Source organism: Erythrolamprus reginae, chromosome 10, assembly GCF_031021105.1.
Source record: "Erythrolamprus reginae isolate rEryReg1 chromosome 10, rEryReg1.hap1, whole genome shotgun sequence".
In the NCBI taxonomy this organism is placed as follows: Eukaryota; Metazoa; Chordata; class Lepidosauria; order Squamata; family Dipsadidae; genus Erythrolamprus; species Erythrolamprus reginae.
Window position 1 is genome coordinate 22,830,956 of NC_091959.1, and position 18,441 is coordinate 22,849,396.

At 42.2% G+C, this 18,441-nt stretch overlaps 1 protein-coding gene across 2 annotated transcripts in view; it reads left to right on the plus strand.

Moving 5' to 3' along the window:
* The first annotated feature begins 12,691 nt into the window (after positions 1-12,691).
* The window catches only part of ACAN (aggrecan), a 92,307-nt gene continuing 86,557 nt past the window's right edge, over positions 12,692-18,441 (plus strand). For both annotated transcript variants that reach the window (XM_070762966.1, XM_070762968.1), the window contains exon 1: positions 12,692-12,816. The gene's annotated coding sequence lies outside the window, so the exon portion shown is untranslated. The remainder of the gene's footprint in view (positions 12,817-18,441) is intronic.

Here is an 18,441-nt window from a genome sequence, read left to right on the forward strand (position 1 = left end):
TCGACGTATTGTGCAAATCCAGAAAATGGGTAAATCCGATAATCAGGTGAAATATGTTGTATGAATGCAGCCAATAGTTAAGATGGCCACTCAAGCATTTCTCGGATAAGGCTTCCAGATGCCTTTACAAGGATGAAAGATTAAAAAGCTTGGTCTAACCTGGAAGGAAAGGGACAGATAACTGTACGGAGCCAAGCAAACAAAAATAAGATTAAGGACATTTTCTTTAGTCTATGGCAACTCTGCTCAAAACAGGGTCCTCCAAGATTGCTTCCTTTAAACGAAATGGATCAAATCAAGAGTATCTGATGTTTATTTATTTGGAATCTGAGCGTGCCATCTTTCAATCAAAGCTGCCCAAGTGGCAGCCAAGATTCATTGTGGGTTGTGCTACTTCTTGCGAGATCTTTTTCCTTTAATAAAAAGACACAAGCGAGTCAAATAATAGAGATGCGTAATGAAAACATCAATACTATCCAGTAATAGCTTCAGGGGTAGCATTTTCAAACTCTCAAAGCTCTGTTTCTTTTACAAAGAAAATGTAGCCTTTGTTTAATTATTGGGGCGGGTTGGAAAGGAGATCGAATTATTTCTGCCTTCCCCAAGAGGGAATTTTCATCAAATGCTTAGGAAGTAGAATTCTTGCTTTCAAAGTTTTAGGAGGCTGGGTCAGCATCCTGCACAGAATATAATTTTTCTTCATTAGGATTTTATTCAGAGGGATATAAGATTTACCTCTCCTTCCTTGGGGCTATGGAAACAGCTAGGGGGCTATGCGGTGTTGCAGTGGTTAAAAGCCTTGGGTGGTGCAGTAGTTAGAATAAAGTATTATAGGTTAATTTTGCCTGCTGCCAGCAGTTCGATCCTGACTGGATCAAGATTGACTCAGCCTTCAATCCCTCTGAGGTTGATTTGAAAAAAATGAGGACCCAGATTGTTGGGGGCAATATGCTGACATTGTAAACCACTTAGAAAGGTCTGTAAACCAGCATATAAATCTAAGTGCCATTGCTACTGCTAAATTGAAATAATGGAGAGTTGTGTGATGGAGTCTCTGCAATAAAATATTTTTTAAAAAAATATCCAATTAAGAATAAGAACCTTTTTGGAGGTGTATAGGAGAAGAAAACTTTTGGAAACAGACCTTAGCAATAATATGTTCATCACCACCACAAATTAGGTTTTTCAAATAGTTTTTTAATGAAGCCAAACCATAACTGCGGAATCTGCGGAGAGGGACGGCATACAAATTTAATAAATAATAATAATAATAATAATAATAATAATAATAATAACTCTTTTTATGTAATTTATGTAAATCTTTCAATTGTGAATACTATAAATAATGGCAGAAATGACCTTCCAATTCTAACTCTTCCTTAGACCTGAGGGTGGGCTCACCAAAATTAAAATATTTTATCATAAGTTCACCACCAATCCAGCTTAGCCACCATTTCTTTTCTGAAAAAGGCTTCCTAGGGGGACACTCAAAGAGGCATCTTTGTAGAAAACCTTGTTTTATATTTATTCCAACCTCTTAGAATGGCACATCAAACAAAATGGTTGCTAAAAATCAACATTTACTTTAACTTTGTCATAGCGTAAATAACCGTGCCATCCCAACCTTAGTTCATGACCTTCTAAATCAAGTAGCCTCTTATTCTGGAAGTCCACCCACTCTTTTAGACCAGACCAAACAACAAGCATTGAAATACAGTTTCAAATCTGGTAAACCCAGCCCCCCTTATTTCCTTAGCATCTTGCAATGGGAATACATTTGCAAATGAGGGCAGGACAAGAAGCAATGGGTGGAAACTAATCAAGGAGTGAAGCAACCTAGAACTAAGAAGAAATTTCCTGACACAATTAATCAGTGGAACAACTTGTCTCCGGAGTGCTCCAACATTGAAAGTTTCTAAGGAATGATTGAACAACCATTTCTCTGAAATGGCATAGGGTTTCCTGCCGGAGCAGAGGGCTGGACTAGAAAACCTCTAAGGTCCCTTCCAACTCTCCTCTTCTCTCCTCTTCTCTCCTCTCCTATTCTATTCCATTCCATTCCATTCCATTCCATTCCATTCTAGCCTAGTCTATTCTCCTTTCTGCCTCATTCTATTCTATTCTATTCTATTCTATGCCATGCCATGCCACCCCACTCCACTCCATTCTACATGACGGTTCCCAAGCACTCACATTTTGAACCCGTGACCAAGGGGATGCTGTGCCAGTTTTAAGTCGCTTTTTTCTATTCCATCACAACTTTGAATTTACAACAAAGAGTTGTACATCCACAACTACCCATAACAATTGGTGCTAACTACTTCAGTGGAAGCCTGGAAAAGGCTTCCCTGTAGCCTTCCAATGCATTCACAGAAAAAACATAGTCAGAACAGGGGATTTCCTGAATTTTAATTTTGTTTCTTTGCCTTGTTGTCTTTTAATGCATCCTTTTTCTGGCATGTTTGAGGAGTAACTGGAAAGATACAGAAGGGGTTATAAAGACAGCTGGGTTGGGATAGCATTCAAATAGAGCTCACTTTGTAAGGTAGTCTCGTCCTTTTTGGACATGTCTGCTGCTATTTTTGCCAGTTGATGAATAAGCCACAATATTTGGTAGAGGGAGGGTGTAGAGGAGGGGAAAGAAAGCTCATGGTGTTTATACCTAGCTATGTAAAACGGTCCAGTCTACACCGCCTGCAATGAGAAGGAGTCACTTTTACAGCCAACCTCTGCAGGCTAAATAGACACATTGTCCCAGAAGCTTTTGGCTAACAACAAAGTGGTGTTAACAACCTGAAGGCCCAACCCACCTGCGGCTAACGAAGATAGATCCATCTGTCCCAAGTATGAGCATAAATCTGTTGTAAGTGTCATGACGTGGAGATTTCAATTTTGACTCCAGAGCATGCAACCCAAGAAGTTGAGAAGAATCCAATCCAATCAGACCAAAGCCTGAGCTGGTCTTCTCTACAGATCCACCAACTCAATTTACAACACCTTACCAGTAGTGGGTTGCTCCAGGTTCAGCCCAGTTTGTCGAATTAGTAGCGGCAGCAGGAAGTTCCGCTCTCATGCCTGGGATGCTGCCGGACAGAAGCATTGCACACAGACATCATTGAGCGTGTACGATTGAGTGCGTGCGTTCGAGCGAAACCCACTAGCAGGGGTTGGATGCTGTGCGGATGTAGGGAGGGGGACGCAGTAGGGTAGCAAAAATGGAGCTCCACCCCAGAGCACCCAATTTGCACTGAAAGATGTGGAAAGAAAATGCAGGGTGTCCTCTTTGGGCAGCTTCTGTGTTCTTCCTGAAAGCGTTTAAAATCCCAAAGCTGGCGATTCTGCTACAAGCAAAAGTCTCTAGGAAAAGTATAGTGATACCTTGTCTTGCGAACTTAATTGGTTCCAAGATGAGGTTTATATGGTGAAAAGTTTGTAAGACGAAACAATGTTTCCCATAGGAATCAATGGAAAAGCGATTAATGCGTGCAGCCCAAAACTCACCCCTTTGGCCAGCCGAAGCACCCGTTTTTGTGCTGCTGGGATTCCCCCTGAGGCTCTCCTCCATGGGAAACCCCACCTTTTGTGATGCTACAGGGGAATCCCAGCAGGAGAATCCCAGCAGAGCAAAAATGGGTGCTTCGCTGGCAACGGAAGTCTAGAGGTGGGGTTTCCCAGCAAGGGGAGCCTCAGCGAAATTGCAGCATCGCAAAAACACAGAAGTCCTTGAAACCCCACCTCTGGACATCTGTGTTTTTGTGATGCTGCAATTTTGCTAAGGCTCCCCTCGCTGGAAAACCCCACCTTGTCAGCGAAGTGCCCGTTTTTGCACTGCTGGGATTCCCCTGCAGCATTGCAAAAACACGGAAGTCTGGAGCTGGTGTTTCCCATGGAGGGGAGCCTCAGGGGAATCACAGCAGTGCAAAAATGGGTGCTTCACTGGCAACAGAAGTCCAGAGGCAGGGCATCCCAGTAGTGGTGGCTTGGGTTTATAAGGTGAAAATAGTTTGGAAGAAGAGGCAAAAAAATCTTAAACCCCGGGTTTGTATCTCGAAAAGTTTGTATGACGAGGGGTTTGTAAGACGAGGTATCACTGTATAAGGAGATAAGATTTGGAATGAATTCTATGTGATCTGGGTTTCTGCCCACCCCTCCTTTCCGAATGGCTATATTCTCTAGAACAGAGGTCTTCATAGTTGGCTGGAGAATTCTGGGAGTTGAAATTCACAAGTCTTAAAGTTGCCAAGTTTGGGGGCCCCTGCTCTAGAAAAATAAAATGAATAATGCTTGAACCCTAATGTTTTGCCAGAAACCTTGATTTTGTTTGGTAGTCTGCAGGAAGAAGGGTTAAGACTGTTATGTGGAATGGAGCATTTTGGGATGTTCACTTAGGCTGTGATAGTACCAAGGAACCCTTTAGATTGTTGCCTGGAAGTGATTATTTTGTGAGTGGCCATTTTAATCATGATGGCACCTTTATGACAATGCTCAAAAGGTGCTTTCAAAATTCTAAGTGAGATGTTTCTGTCATTTCACTTCTAGGATGTGGGTGAATTCGATGACCTCCTTGTTTAGAGTCCATTGATATGGGTATTGTTTTGAGGTTCTTGGAATATCCTTGGTCAAGTCACATGACCGTCTGGTCACATGACCATGGTCCCACCTGGTCACATGACCATCAAGCCACACCCGCAAAATAAGCCACGCCCACAGTGTGGTAGTAAAAAAATTTGGTAGCTCTTCACTGCCCACTATTGAACATTACCTAATAAAGTATCTGGGAAACACTGGGGTGTTTTTTACATGGAATTACTGTTTGTTTGTTTGTTTGTTTGTTTGTTTGTTTGTTTGTTTGTTTGTTTGTTTGTTTATTTGTTTGCTTGTTTGTTTAGTCCAATACACAATAATACACAATGAATGTTATAGAGGATATAGTAGAGAAGAAACACGAGATATAGGAGAGACTATAGGACAGGGGACGGAAGGCACTCTAGTGCGCTTATGTACACCCCTTACTGACCTCTTAGGAATATGCAGAGGTCAACCGTGGATAGTCTAAGGGTAAAATGTTTGGGGTTAGGGGATGATACTACGGAGTCTGGTAATGAGTTCCACGCTTCAACAACTCGATTATTAAAGTCATATTTTTTACAGTCAAGTTTGGAGTGGTTAATATTAAGCTTGAATCTGTTGTGTGCTCTTGTGTTGTTGTGGTTGAAGCTGAAGAAGTCTTTGATAGGCAGGACATTGCAGCATATGATCTTGTGGGCAATACTTAGATCATGTTTAAGGCGTCGTAGTTCTAAGCTTTCAAGACCCAGGATTGTAAGTCTAGTTTCGTAGGGAATTCTGTTTCGGGTAGAGGAGTGAACGGCTGTTCTGGTGAAGTATCTTTGGACATTTTCAAGGGTGTTAATGTCAGAAATGTGGTATGGGTTCCAAACAGATGAGCTGTATTCTAGGATGGGTCTGGCGAAAGTTTTGTAAGCTCTGGTAAATAGTGTGAGATTTCCAGAGCAGAAGCTATGTAGGATTAGATTAACAACTCTTGAGGCCTTCTTGGCGATGTTGTTGCAGTGGGCTTTGGCACTTAGATCTTTAGTTATTAGTATCCCGAGGTCCTTGACCGAGTGGGTATACTGTACTGTGATAAGATTGTTATGAATGTGGCCAAATTCTGCAATAGACCCTGCAGATGTTATTCGACCAGTTGTTGCCAACTTTAGGGGGACGTGCTATGACTAGGGGTGGGCTACTAGCCGGAACCCCTAATTGGGCTCAGCTCCGTGGCTCTACAGGTCCCGTGAGTTCGAGAGGAGTTATGCTGCTGTGCCCGTGCAGGTAGCAAAATCATGCATGGAGACACAAGTGCGCCCGTGTTCTGGTGAGGTTTTTTGCTTATGCGCATGCCTCCAGAGCCGTGGAGACAAGTCCAATTAGGCGTTCCAGCTAGTAGCCCACTCCTGCCTATGACAATCATTAAATGTTGTACCTCATGATTCTTGACAAATGTACCTTTTCTTTTACCTGCGCTGAGAGCATCTGCACCAAAGACAAATTCCTTGTGTGTCCAATCACACTTGGCCAATAAAGAATTATCTTCTATTCTAAGTTGCTCATTCCTGCCCATTTCTGCCCAAGGAAATGGAAGCTTATTGACCCTGAACCAAGCAGAGCTAGGCATCCAGTCATTATCCACAGAAAGACTGTGTGCCACTTGGGGTTTTTTTAGTGACCCCAAATTATATATATATTTATTTTTTTATTAAAACAAAACAAGACACATACATATAAGAGAATGACAAATATACAACAAAATATAGGAGCTATTACTGCTCTGCTCTTATGACAAGTTTTTGGAGGAAAACCTTTGCAAATCACAAACTATTGTACTATTTACAAATTTATAGCTATTTACTTCTATATAATATATTTAATTGTTTAGTTATTCCTTGATCTTCTGTTCAACCAATCATAGACCTTGTCCCAGACTTTAAAATATTCAGTTTCCTCTTGTCCCTTCAAGAGTGGACTGCGTGCCACTCTTTAGCATATCTGCAACACAATTGACATCTATGGAATTCATCCACCCTAAAAATCAAAAGGGGAAAAAAACCCACCCTTTCTCAAAACTTCACTGCTTAGAAAGGGCGATAAATGTTCTTCCTCTAGTCTCTCTCTCCGTTGTCATTGCATCACCAACATCTTTGTGTTAGTTTTAGCAGTTCCAAAAAAAGAAAACCTCGACTCCTGTAAAATTCCAGATAAGCTTCACAACTAAGAATCATTGAGAGTCTTTGTCACTCTTCCTAAACTTGTTTGGGTTTTTTTCAAACAACAACAGCAGCACTCGCCAAGTTGGCATCGCTTTGGAAAACTGACATGGAAAATTCCATAAATGTTACAAGGATTTGTTATGAATCTATTAGACTTTTCCAAATTATTTTTATTTCCTTGTGGAACAGGATTCTGGATTCTTTTAGCATCCATTCTCCTCCTGTTTCAGAATGTGATTTTGGACTGTTGGATGGTTTGGGGTCTCATTGTATGACTTCCTCTTATAGAGTGATGGAAGGACAGATCTGCTTACCACTTTCCTAATTGTAAGAGAATGAGTTAAGGGGTGACTGCTGGGGTGATGCGACAGGTGAGCTGAAGGAAACGATGGGTAGGCAGAATTGTCTGTGGGGGGCGATGAAAAAAGAAGTCAAGATGATGGCTGCAAATGTAGAGAATCCCACCCCTTTTAAAATGCTTGGTATGGTATGAATGACTTTGACATGGAACCAATACCCAGAACTCTACTCTACTCTTCTCTTCCCTCCCCCTCCCCTCTCCTCTCCTCTCCCGTCCCTTCCCCTTCCCTCCCTCTTCTTTTTCTCTTCTCCCCTCCCCTTTCCTGCTCCCCTCCCATCTCCTTCCTTCTTTTCTCTTCTCTTCCTTTTCCTTCCCCTCCCCTCTCCCTTCCCCTTCTCCTCCAACTTCTTTTGTCTTCTCCACTCCCCCTGCCCCTTCTTCTTTTCTCTTTTCTTCTCTCCTCCCTTATCCTGATCCCCTCCTCCTTCCCTTCCCTTCCCTCCCCTGCACTCTTCTCCTCCCTTCCCTTCTCTTCTCATAGGTGGTCATAATTTAATGACTAGCAATGGTCCAGCAATCATTCAAATTTATGACAGCATTAAACTAGTGGTAACTATGACCATTGCAATGTCCCATTGCTTTAAAGAGTTGGAGAAGAATATTTACATTCAGTGTTCTCTCTCTCTCTGTCCACCATGCACACTCTGAAGTGTGCATGGACCTAATCTAAGTACTGATTCAGCATGTAGTTAAAGATGATATGCTAAGATGGTATTGGCCATCAGTTCAGAAGGTTTTAATACACTGGAGGTGTCTCACACAAGCATGGACACTTGCTTTGTTGCCTCCATACAATTTCTGAATCACAAAGAGCATCCCTTAAATAACATCTTAGAGAGGGAAAAAATGAAGATTGTTATCTTCCTGTCAGTGCTTATAAGCTCCTTGGACACTCTGTGCATGCGTGACAAGATACTAGACTAGGCATGCCTTTAGTCGATCCAGACTCAGTTCTTAAAAGAAGAAGCCATAAAAAGCATCAAAGAATCAAACGTAGTGATGGGCAAACCCAATGGTGTTCGGGTTCGGCAAGTTCGGCCGAACTTTATGCAAAATTCGGCCGAACCCAAACTCGAACCCGAACGGAGAATCCCTTCCACGAAGAGATTCCGGGGTCAGAGCTTTGACATCACTGGCAGGTTGCTAAGGACGCCAAGGTGATCACTTCCTGGATTCCATGGAATCCAGGAAGTGATCACCTTGGCATCCTTAGCAACCTGCCGGTGACGTCAAAGCTCCAAACACCGAACACGACCCCGAACTTTGCCCAAAGTTTGAAAAAAAATTGGGTTCGTGTTCGGCATACCGAACACCGCAAAATTCAGTACGGACCCGAATTGTGCGAGTTCGGTTCGCCCATCACTAATCAAAAGCCTTAAAGTGGCCTTTGGCATTAATACTGGTGGCTAAATGCACAACCACTGCTCAGGTTACAAGCTCAGAAACGTCCCTCATTTAATAAGATAGATTGCAGTTGTGTTCATATGTAACATTATTTCTATGCTTGAATGATTTCGTATGTGCACCGGATTACTGGATGCCTAATCAGTGTGTAGGTGCTAAGTGTGTATATTATCTACTGTCTGTTTTAGCTAGTTGTATATGGCTTGCTGTTATGCCCTTTGTTAAACCAGTATTATTATTATTATGATGATGATGATGATGATGATGATGATGATGATGATGATGATACAACATGGCATCCTCTTTGGGGGAGAAATTGTTTCTTACAAGTGATGCCACTTATCCACATCAGCGGACTCTGAAGCCAACCAAAAAACCTGAAATTCTGCTATTATTATTATTATTATTATTATTATTATTATTATTATTATTATTATTATTATTATTTATTGGATTTGTATGCCACCCCTCTCCGCAGACTCGGGGTGGCTAACTTTCCTTTAGTCTATCTTCAATCAATTAATTAATCAGAATAGAGTTGGAAGGGATCTTGGAGGTCTTCTAGTCCAACCTCTTGCTCAAGCTGGAGACCCTGAACCAGTGAAGGGCTGCAAAGTTTTTTACTACCATACTATGGGCATGGCTTATTTTGTGGGTGTGGCTTACCAGCCATGTTACCAGGTGGGAGTGGCTTGACGATCATGTGACCAGGGGGTTGTCTTAAAGGTCATGTGACTGGTTTAAAAGTGGCTAACTTTCGTCACTCACGTCAAGGGTTTGGGTTAGAGTTAGGGTGCCTGGCCTGGCCTCAAAGAGATACAATTTTCCTCTCTATTTACCATTGCTGAGCATCCAAAATATTCCATTTAATTCTATGTGTATATGCCATATGTGTACACACAGGCACACAAAAATATGCATTATATACTATATAAACTGTATGTGTATGTACACACACACACATGCACAGCTCTTCTAAAATTATACACCTTCAACCTCATTTACTGCGATAGGAAAAACATACCCAGAGCCCAGAAGGGAAAAAAAGAAAAAAAATCAAACTTTTTCTACTGTTTCCGTGTACCTGACCAAAATTTTTCTATCAGTTCTGCCAGTTGTTGCTTGTATCCTAAGATTTTTATTAATATTGATTGTTTCTTCATTGCTTATTTGCCCCAATGACAATCATTAAGGGTTGTACCACATGATTCTTGACAAATTTATTTTTTTTTCTTTTATGTACGCTGAGAGCAGATGCACCAAGACAAATTCCTTGTGTGTCCAATCACACTTGGCCAATAAAATTCTATTCTATTCTATTCTAACTGACCGTACCTGTAATAGCCCATCACTGCCCTGTACCCAGAAGTGGGTTCCTCCCAGTTCGGACCAGTTCTATAGAATTGGTACTACTTTGGGGTCTTGAGTCGCTAGAACCGGCAGTGACCCAGGCCTGCCATGCCCCTGAACCTACAGCGCCATGGCTCTGTCAGTGGTGCTGTAGACACCACCATCTTACTTTTTGCTTCTGCCCATGTGCAGAAGTTCTTTTATATGCACCCACGAAGTAAACTGATGCATCACAGAGTGAGCCAACCATGAGGAAAACCAGAACCCACCCTGCCTGCACCATTTCAGACAAATGGAGTATTTTCTTAAAAGACTCCAGCGATGAAGCACCTACAGTTGAAGGCAAGCCATTTTACTGGTTAATTGTTCTCACTGGTAGGAAGTTTCTCCTTAATTCCAGGTTGTTTCTCTCCTTCTCTCCATTGTTTCCTGTCTATCCTTCTGGTGCTTTGGAAGATAAGTTGACCCTCTCTTCTTTGGGGCAGCACCTCAAATACAGGAATACAGTACTGCTATTATCATATCACCAGTGATGGGCTGCCAAAATTTTTACTGCCACATTGTGGGCATGGCTTATTGTGTGGGTGTAGCTTGACGGTCATGTGACTGGGTAGGAGTAGCTTGCCAGCCATGTGACCAGGTGGGAGTGGCTTGACAATTATGTGAACAGGGATGGCTTAAGGTTATGTGACTGAGTGGGAGTGTCTTACCGACCAAGGTAAGTTTTCAAATAGGTGCTTGGACTCTTTTTCAGTTGATTAAGTCACATTATTTAAATATTTATTTATTTATTTATTTATTACTTAGATTTGTATGCCGCCCCTCTCCGAAGACTCGGGGCGGCTCACAACATGTAGTAACAAATCATAAGCAATCAGACAATTTAAAATATTTAAATATTTAAAAAAACCCATATGCTAACAGACACACACACAGACATACCATGCATAAATTAAACGTGCCCAGGGGGAGATGTTTCAGTTCCCCCATGCCTGACGGCAAAGGTGGGTTTTAAGGAGTTTACGGAAGGCAGGAAGAGTAGGGGCAGTCCTAATCTCCGGGGGGAGTTGGTTCCAGAGGGCCGGTGCCGCCACAGAGAAGGCTCTTCCCCTGGGGCCCGCCAACCGACATTGTTTAGTTGACGGGACCCGGAGAAGGCCAACTCTGTGGGACCTAATCGGTCGCTGGGATTCGTGCGGCAGGAGGCGGTCTCGGAGATATTCTGGTCCGATGCCATGAAGGGCTTTAAAGGTCATAACCAACACTTTGAATTGTGACCGGAAATTGATCGGCAGCCAATGCAGACTGCGGAGTGCCACAAAAAATAGCCACAAAAAGGACAAATGATAGACCGCATTATTTATTGAGGAGCACAGGAACATTTTAAGGTTTTGTACTGAACCCACGAGGTTCAGTAGGATAACAGATTAGGCAAGTAGCTCGATTTTCTTGAATTGCTATAAAAGTTCAGTTCTAAATCATGATTGAAATGATTAAAGCATTGATGGGTAAAAACATACTATTGAATTGTTTCCTATTTTAAAAGTAACCTGGGTACTACAGAAGGAAGGACAATTTAAAAAACCTATTAAGTATTCAATAAATAGCGCATAAATTTACTACCCCCATTGCACCACTCTCCCATGGGGGCAGCAGCCCGTCACTGCATATCACCTATAGACCTTCTTTTCTCTAGATTAGCCAAACCCAATTCCTGCCATCCTTCTTCACATGTTCTAGGCTACAGGCCTTTAAGCATCCTTTTTGCTCTTCTTTGCACTTCTTTCCAAAAGTCTCAGCATCTTTTTTTTTTTTTGCAATGTGGTGACCAAAATTGGATGCAGCCTTCCAGGTATGGTTGGTATTACTGAGGCTTTCTAAAGCGGTTACTAATACCTTCGTGTGCTTTCGGTGCTCTTCCTTTGTTGATACAACCCAGGATTGTATTCCCTTGCCTGATCTGAGCCCCCTCCTGTATAGGATGTTCTGAATATTTATCTCAAAAGCTTATAGCCAGCTTGCAGTAATATTGACTGCATTGCAGGCACTCTCTTTTTTCACTCATCCCTTCTTGCTCAGAGATTGAGGTTAGATGTAGCTGCTTTTTTTTTTTTTTTTGCTTTTCCCCCCTTTAAAATTAAGTCGCGGTCCTCTGAATCTTATCCCTTGGCTCACACCTTCCTTTTCAACCCCTTGTGATGTGCAAACTGGCTGGTTTTCCCTCCAGAGGATTCCATTTTTGGGGGAAAAGAAATCCTTCTTCTTCTTCTTTTTTGCCCAAGGACTTTCTTTCTTCCTTTCCCTATTTCTTCCTTCTTCCAAGAGGGTTTGCCTCCTACTTCTCCTCCTATTCCTGCCTCCCTCCTTCCCTCCTATCCACCCCCACCCACCCCACCCCTCTGGCATCCCAGCCCATGTCTTATTTTTCCTGGACCTTTGCCTACCTGACTCAAAGTTTCATAGGACGGTTCAGTCCCCTTAGTAATCCCCCAAGTACAGCAAGAGGTATCTAAAGAAGAACAGGAGGAGTCAACAAACTCTCTCTGCAGCCGGTTGCAGCTCAGCGTGGAACTGTTACTTCTCTGCTTTCTCTCTTCATTCATTTAGATTTTCATTCCAATATTAACCCTGCTGCTGTTTATTATTATTATTATTATTTGCTGCTTTTCAACTGAACATTTGATACACCAGTGCCAGGAACTTTGGGGAAGGTTTTTTTTGGGGGTGGGAGGGCGTAGGGGGATAAATCAAGAACAAGGTGACCCCCAAGAAAAGCAAGGACATCTGGAGGCTGCGAAGAAGACTTAGCAGGGCTTGCAAGAAGTTGTCCTGCCTTCCTGAACTCCCTCCCTGACACAGCTACGAGACTGCTAGCCTTCAGTTGGGGGCGCATGGGACTTAACTTCTTGAAGCACTGATTTGAGAAAGGTAAGCTGTCGCCCGTTCTTTCTGCTTTTACATTTTAAGGTGTGTACTTGATAAGAGCTTTTGTAGGGACTGGGGGAATTTGGGGGAATCATTTTTTTTCTCTGCTAGACATCTTTGGGTTCATACAGCAGGAGATAATGTCTTCAGGTCATGTTTTTGCTTATCTGGTAAAATTGCTCCACTTTTTTTTATTTTTTTAAGGATGCTAGATTAAACAGAGGAAAACCTGTCCTCCTCCATCTAACCATGCAGAATATATTTTAATGTATACCTTGAAGGGGGGAGGAGGAATTATTCTAATTGTCAATTGTTCCAATTAAATGGCGTGCATAAGCAATTAAATTGTTCCAATTTAAGGGGCGTGCATAAGCGCACCATTGTGCCTACCGTCCCTGTCCTACTGTCCTATTGTCTTTTATCATTACTTTTTATCATTACTTTTCTAAAGTTATGTTTATACAAATTGCCATCCTATAATTGTTTCACACACACACACATACATATGTATATATATATATATGGCAGCCATGAGCATTTGGCTGCCGCAACAGAAAAAGTTTGTTCGTGGTGGATGGTTGGGTAGATGGATGCTTAATGTTGCCTGGCAACCAAGGAAAGGAACAAAACTTACATCCAACTTCTTTCTTTGGTTTTGTTTTGAGTAGTGGGAGTGTAGATAGGAAGTAATGGAGAATTCAGTGATATTGCTTGATGAGGGATGGGTTAGAAGCAGTGAAGGGCTACCAAAATTTTTACTACCACACTGTGGGCATGGCTTGTGCAGGACGCCCTGCATTTCCTTCAACATCTTTCAGTGCAAATTGGGTGCTCTTGGGTGGAGCTCCATTTTCGCTACCCCACTGCGTCCCGTCCCATCCCCCGTCTGGGCAGTAGCCCACCCCTGGTTAGAAGTGAAGTTCTACTAAATTGAGCTAAGAGAGCATGGGCGTGGGGGTCTTTAGCAGCAAACTGATCTGGTCCAGGTCTAGGACCAATCTACTAGAAAGTTATGCTGGTTACTGCAGTTGTTGTTGTTGATGATGATGATGATGATGATTAGAAGAACTGTGCTGAATTGAGCCAAAGCCCATCGAGTCAAGTATTCTGTGTCATACAGTGGCCCACCAATTGTCCATGGGGATCTTGAGCAGAAAGAGAAGGCAGAACCCTCCCTTTCCCTTGACCACCAAAAATGGTACCCAAGGGAATTTTGCCTGCCTGAATCAGCATAGAGGCGGCCTCAACCATCATCATCATCATCATTATTATTATTATTATTATTATTATTATTATTATTATCATCATCATATCACGATTTGCTCTGTTAATCTACTTGGCATGTAGCCAATATCATATCACGATTTCTCCTGCTCTGTTAATCTACTTGGCTTGTAGCCAATTTACAGAAGCACCATACATGGGTCTTTTCCCAAATATAATCTACATTTAGACTAGGATCACACTAAGAACTCATGGCTTTAACTGCAATTTGCTGCATAACAAATTCATTGGCTTCACACAATGCATGAAACCCTGGTTTACAAACACAGCAGTTTGGTTCACAGACCATCCAACATTACAGCTTAGTGTAATGTAGGTTTGCAAAGTGGGGAAGCCGAGACGGAGCAAGGAACATGGCTAAATGCAAGGGATGGTTTCGAACTAGATCTCTGGAGAGAAGATTAGGGGAGTAAAGAAATTAACAAGTTTCCAAAGATGCAATTTCGATGCAGGCACATCTGCATTTTTTTTAAAAGATGGCTTCGTCAGTATTACAGCTACTTGAATTATTCATGAGCTAAGCGGTCAAAGTTGCACTAATGACTAAGCTTATTAATTACACAACTACCGGTATTTGGCTTAAAGGGTCACAAATGCCCAAATAGATTCCCCCCCCTTTTCTTTTATTGCAACAACCCTATGGAGGTACTAAGAAATGGTAACGATTTTGGCTTAACAAGATTATTCAGGTCAGCTATAAACTGTGGAGCTGAACTAGGACAAGGTATTGAGATTTAGTAACGTTAATTTTCTATGCACTTTTGGTTTAATTTGTTTTGTCAACCACTTTTTTCATTTATAGTTTATTAAGTTGTTGAAACATAAAAGGTGGGTTTATCCACCAGCTAGGTCAAGGAGTTTGTGTGAATATAAGCAGCAATGTACAATCACCTAAGGCAAGACGGTATTAACAAATGAGGGTTTCAGTGGAACAGCCTGCCTCCAGAAGTTGTGAGTGCTCCAACACTGTAAGTCTTTAAGAAGATGTTGGATAACCATCTCTCTGAAGTAGTGTAGGGTATCCTGCCTAAGCAGGGGGTTGGACTCTAAGACCTCCAAGGTCCCTTCCAACTCTGTTATTCTATATCTAAATAATCTTCCCAATTCAGTGTCAAAGTGCTTGGTTGTTCTTCCATTTTTCTTGGCTATTCATTGCTCAGAGACTGAGTCTCGGTATTAAAAATTGCAAAATTATAGGTTTACATCTGCAAACCAAGAGTTCTATTATCCCTTATGCTACGAACCCGTAATATTTGGAGGTTTGTTCTTAGAATGTCATACTTTGATCTTACTTCCAGCTGTAGCTGTCTGGAAAGTTGGGATATTTGGCAAATGTAAAAAAAAAACCATATACAAATGATGAATGAAAGCATTAAGAACTGGGGGAGAACAGTGGCCTTAGATCCTGCTTTTTTAAAAAAAAAAAAGTTTCTGGCTGTGAAACGTTGATCTTAAGTCCCCGGTGACTTCTTACAAGGTCTAGAGTGACTAGGATTTTTTTAAAAATAAAAAGATCAGCTTAGAATGGCTAAAGACCTACTTTCTTTTTGAATGAATGCACAGAACTCTTTTTTCCCCCTCTCAATGTGGTTTCGTTTTAGAAGAGAATGTGTCATTTCTTCATGGAATCGGCGTTTTTCAAACCCTTCATTAATCCTGAATGCTTGTATTTTTTGCCTGATGCCAAACCCCTAAACTTTAGCCTTAACCAATTAGAACTATGCTTTGCCCAAAGAGAAAAATGTGACCACATACATTTAAAAAGAGGGGGGAGAGAGAGAGAAAAGAAAGAACAGGGAACATGCATGATTTTTGTCCCTTTATTCTATTAGCCTGGTTCCTTGTGCGTTCTTTAAACTTTTAAAAAAATATTAATGTAATCATTTCCCCCCACTACCATTAAAGAGATTGCTTTTCTCCGGGAATAAATCTATCCTCATTGACCATAGTAGTTTAAAGATGAGACATGTTGGCCAGTGTCAGAAAAAGTTTTTAGAAGTAGCCCAAACCACCCACAGTGCACACCTTCATAGAAATCAGCAATTTATATGAATAAAGCAATAATAACAAGGGGTACACCTATAGCATAATCGCATTTCAGTTCAGTAGATGTTCAAAATGTGCATCCTTCTCATGAAAAGACCACTGTAGTTCGTACACAGTGCAAGTCTCAAACAAATGTTATAGAGACTTTATTTATTTTTATTTATTAATTAGATTTGTATAATAATAATAATAATAATAATAATAATAATAATAATAATAATTTATTAGATTTGTATGCCGCCCCTCTCCGAAGACTCGGGGCGGCTCACAACAGTAATAAGAAACAGTGCAATAATGGGTCAAATCTAATAATCCAAAATATATAAAAACCCCAACAATTAAAAACCATACAGCACATACATACCAAACATGAAATATAAAAAGCCTGGGGGAGATGTCTTAGTTCCCCCATGCCTGGTGATACAGGTGGGTCTTGAGTAACTTGGGAAAGACAAGGAGGGTGGGGGGCGTTCTAATCTCTGGGGGGAGTTGGTTCCAGAGGGCTGGGGCCACCACAGAGAAGGCTCTTCCCCTGGGGCCCACCAAATGACATTGTTTGGTCAACGGGACCCGGAGAAGGTCAACTCTGTGGGACCTTATCGGCCACTGGGATTCGTGCGGTAGAAGGCAGTTCCGGAGGTATTCTGGTACAATGCCATGTAGGGCTTTAAAGGTCATTACCAACACTTTGAATTGTGACCAGAAACTGATCGGCAGCCAGTGCAGACCACGGAGTGTTGTAGAAACATGGGCGAATCTGGGAAGCCCCACGATAGCTCTCGCGGCAGCATTCTGCACGATCCGAAGTTTCCGAACACTTTTCAAAGGTAGCCCCATGTAGAGAACGGATGCACCAGGCAAGCCTGGGCAAACGCCCTCCTTGCCACAGCCGAAAGATGATGTTCCAATGTTAGCTGTGGATCAAGGAGGACGTCCAAGTTGGATGGAAACTGGTCAAGGAGAGATTCAACTTGGAAATAAGGAGGAACTTTCTGACAGTGAGGACCACCAACCAATGGAACAGAATCTGCCTTTAGAAGTTGTGGTTGCTTTCAAGAAGAGATTGGACTGCCGTCTGTCAGAAATGGTGTAGGGCAGTGACAGCGAACCTTTTTTTCTTTGGGTGCTGAAAGAGTGTGCGGGAGCATTATCGCACATCTGCAAGAGCTCATACCCATAATTCAATGCCTGGGGAGGGGGAAACAGCTTCCCCCACCCCCAGAGGCCCTCTGGTGGCCAGAAACAGCCTGTTTCCCAACTTCTGGTGGGCCCAATACACTTGTGTTTTGCCCTCCCCAGGCTCCAAAGGCTTCCCTAGAGCCAGGGATGGGTAAAAACGCCCTCCCCCATCCTCCTGGAGGCTCTCTGGAAGCCAAAAACACCCTCCCAGAGCCTCTATGTGAGATAAAAGTCAGATGGTCGGCACACACATGCACGTTGGGGCTGAGCTAGGGCAACAGCTCACGTGTCAGCAGATATGGCTCCGCATGGCACCTGTGGCACCTGAGCCATAGGTTCTCCATCACTGGTGTAGGGTCTCCTGCTTAGACAGGGGTTTGGATTAGATGACCTACAAGGTTCCTTCCAACTCTTATTTGGTTATTTAAATCATTTCTAAACATAATGATAATGTATTTTCTGTCCATTTTAGGGTTATAGGTTATATGGAACTTATTTATTTATTATTATTATTATTATTATTATTATTATTATTATTATTATTATTATTATTATTATGTCAATACAACACAGCAAACGAGATCACTGTGCTGGATTTCATATTTCATCACCAAGCACCTAGGACTGCGTGATGTAGCGGCGAATTATGTTTGCCGATCCTAGTAAAGCGGCCTTTTGCAATTGACAGATGGAGAGTTTGTCAATTCCGATGGTCTTCAAATGTCCGCTGAGATCTTTTGGCACTGCGCCCAGTGTGCCAAGTACCACTGGGACCACTTTCACTGGCTTATGCCAGAGTCATTGCAGCTCAATTTTTAGATCTTCGTATTTCACTAATTTCTCTAGCTGCTTCTCCTCAATTCTGCTGTCTCACCCAGCTTTGCTGGCTATAGAATTCTGGGAGTTCAAGTCCTTCAGGCTTAAAGTTCCCAAGGTTGGAGATCCCCGATCTAACACACTTCTACAAGTTGCTGCTGTATTGGGATGCTTAAAATTGGGAGTGGGGAGGTTGCTCACATTGTTGTTGAACATGTGTGGATGTGAGTGTGGATGTGTGGGTGCTGGCTCCTGGCAACTGCCTTCACCAGTCCTTGAAGTTTTCTTGACGAGGTTTTTCAG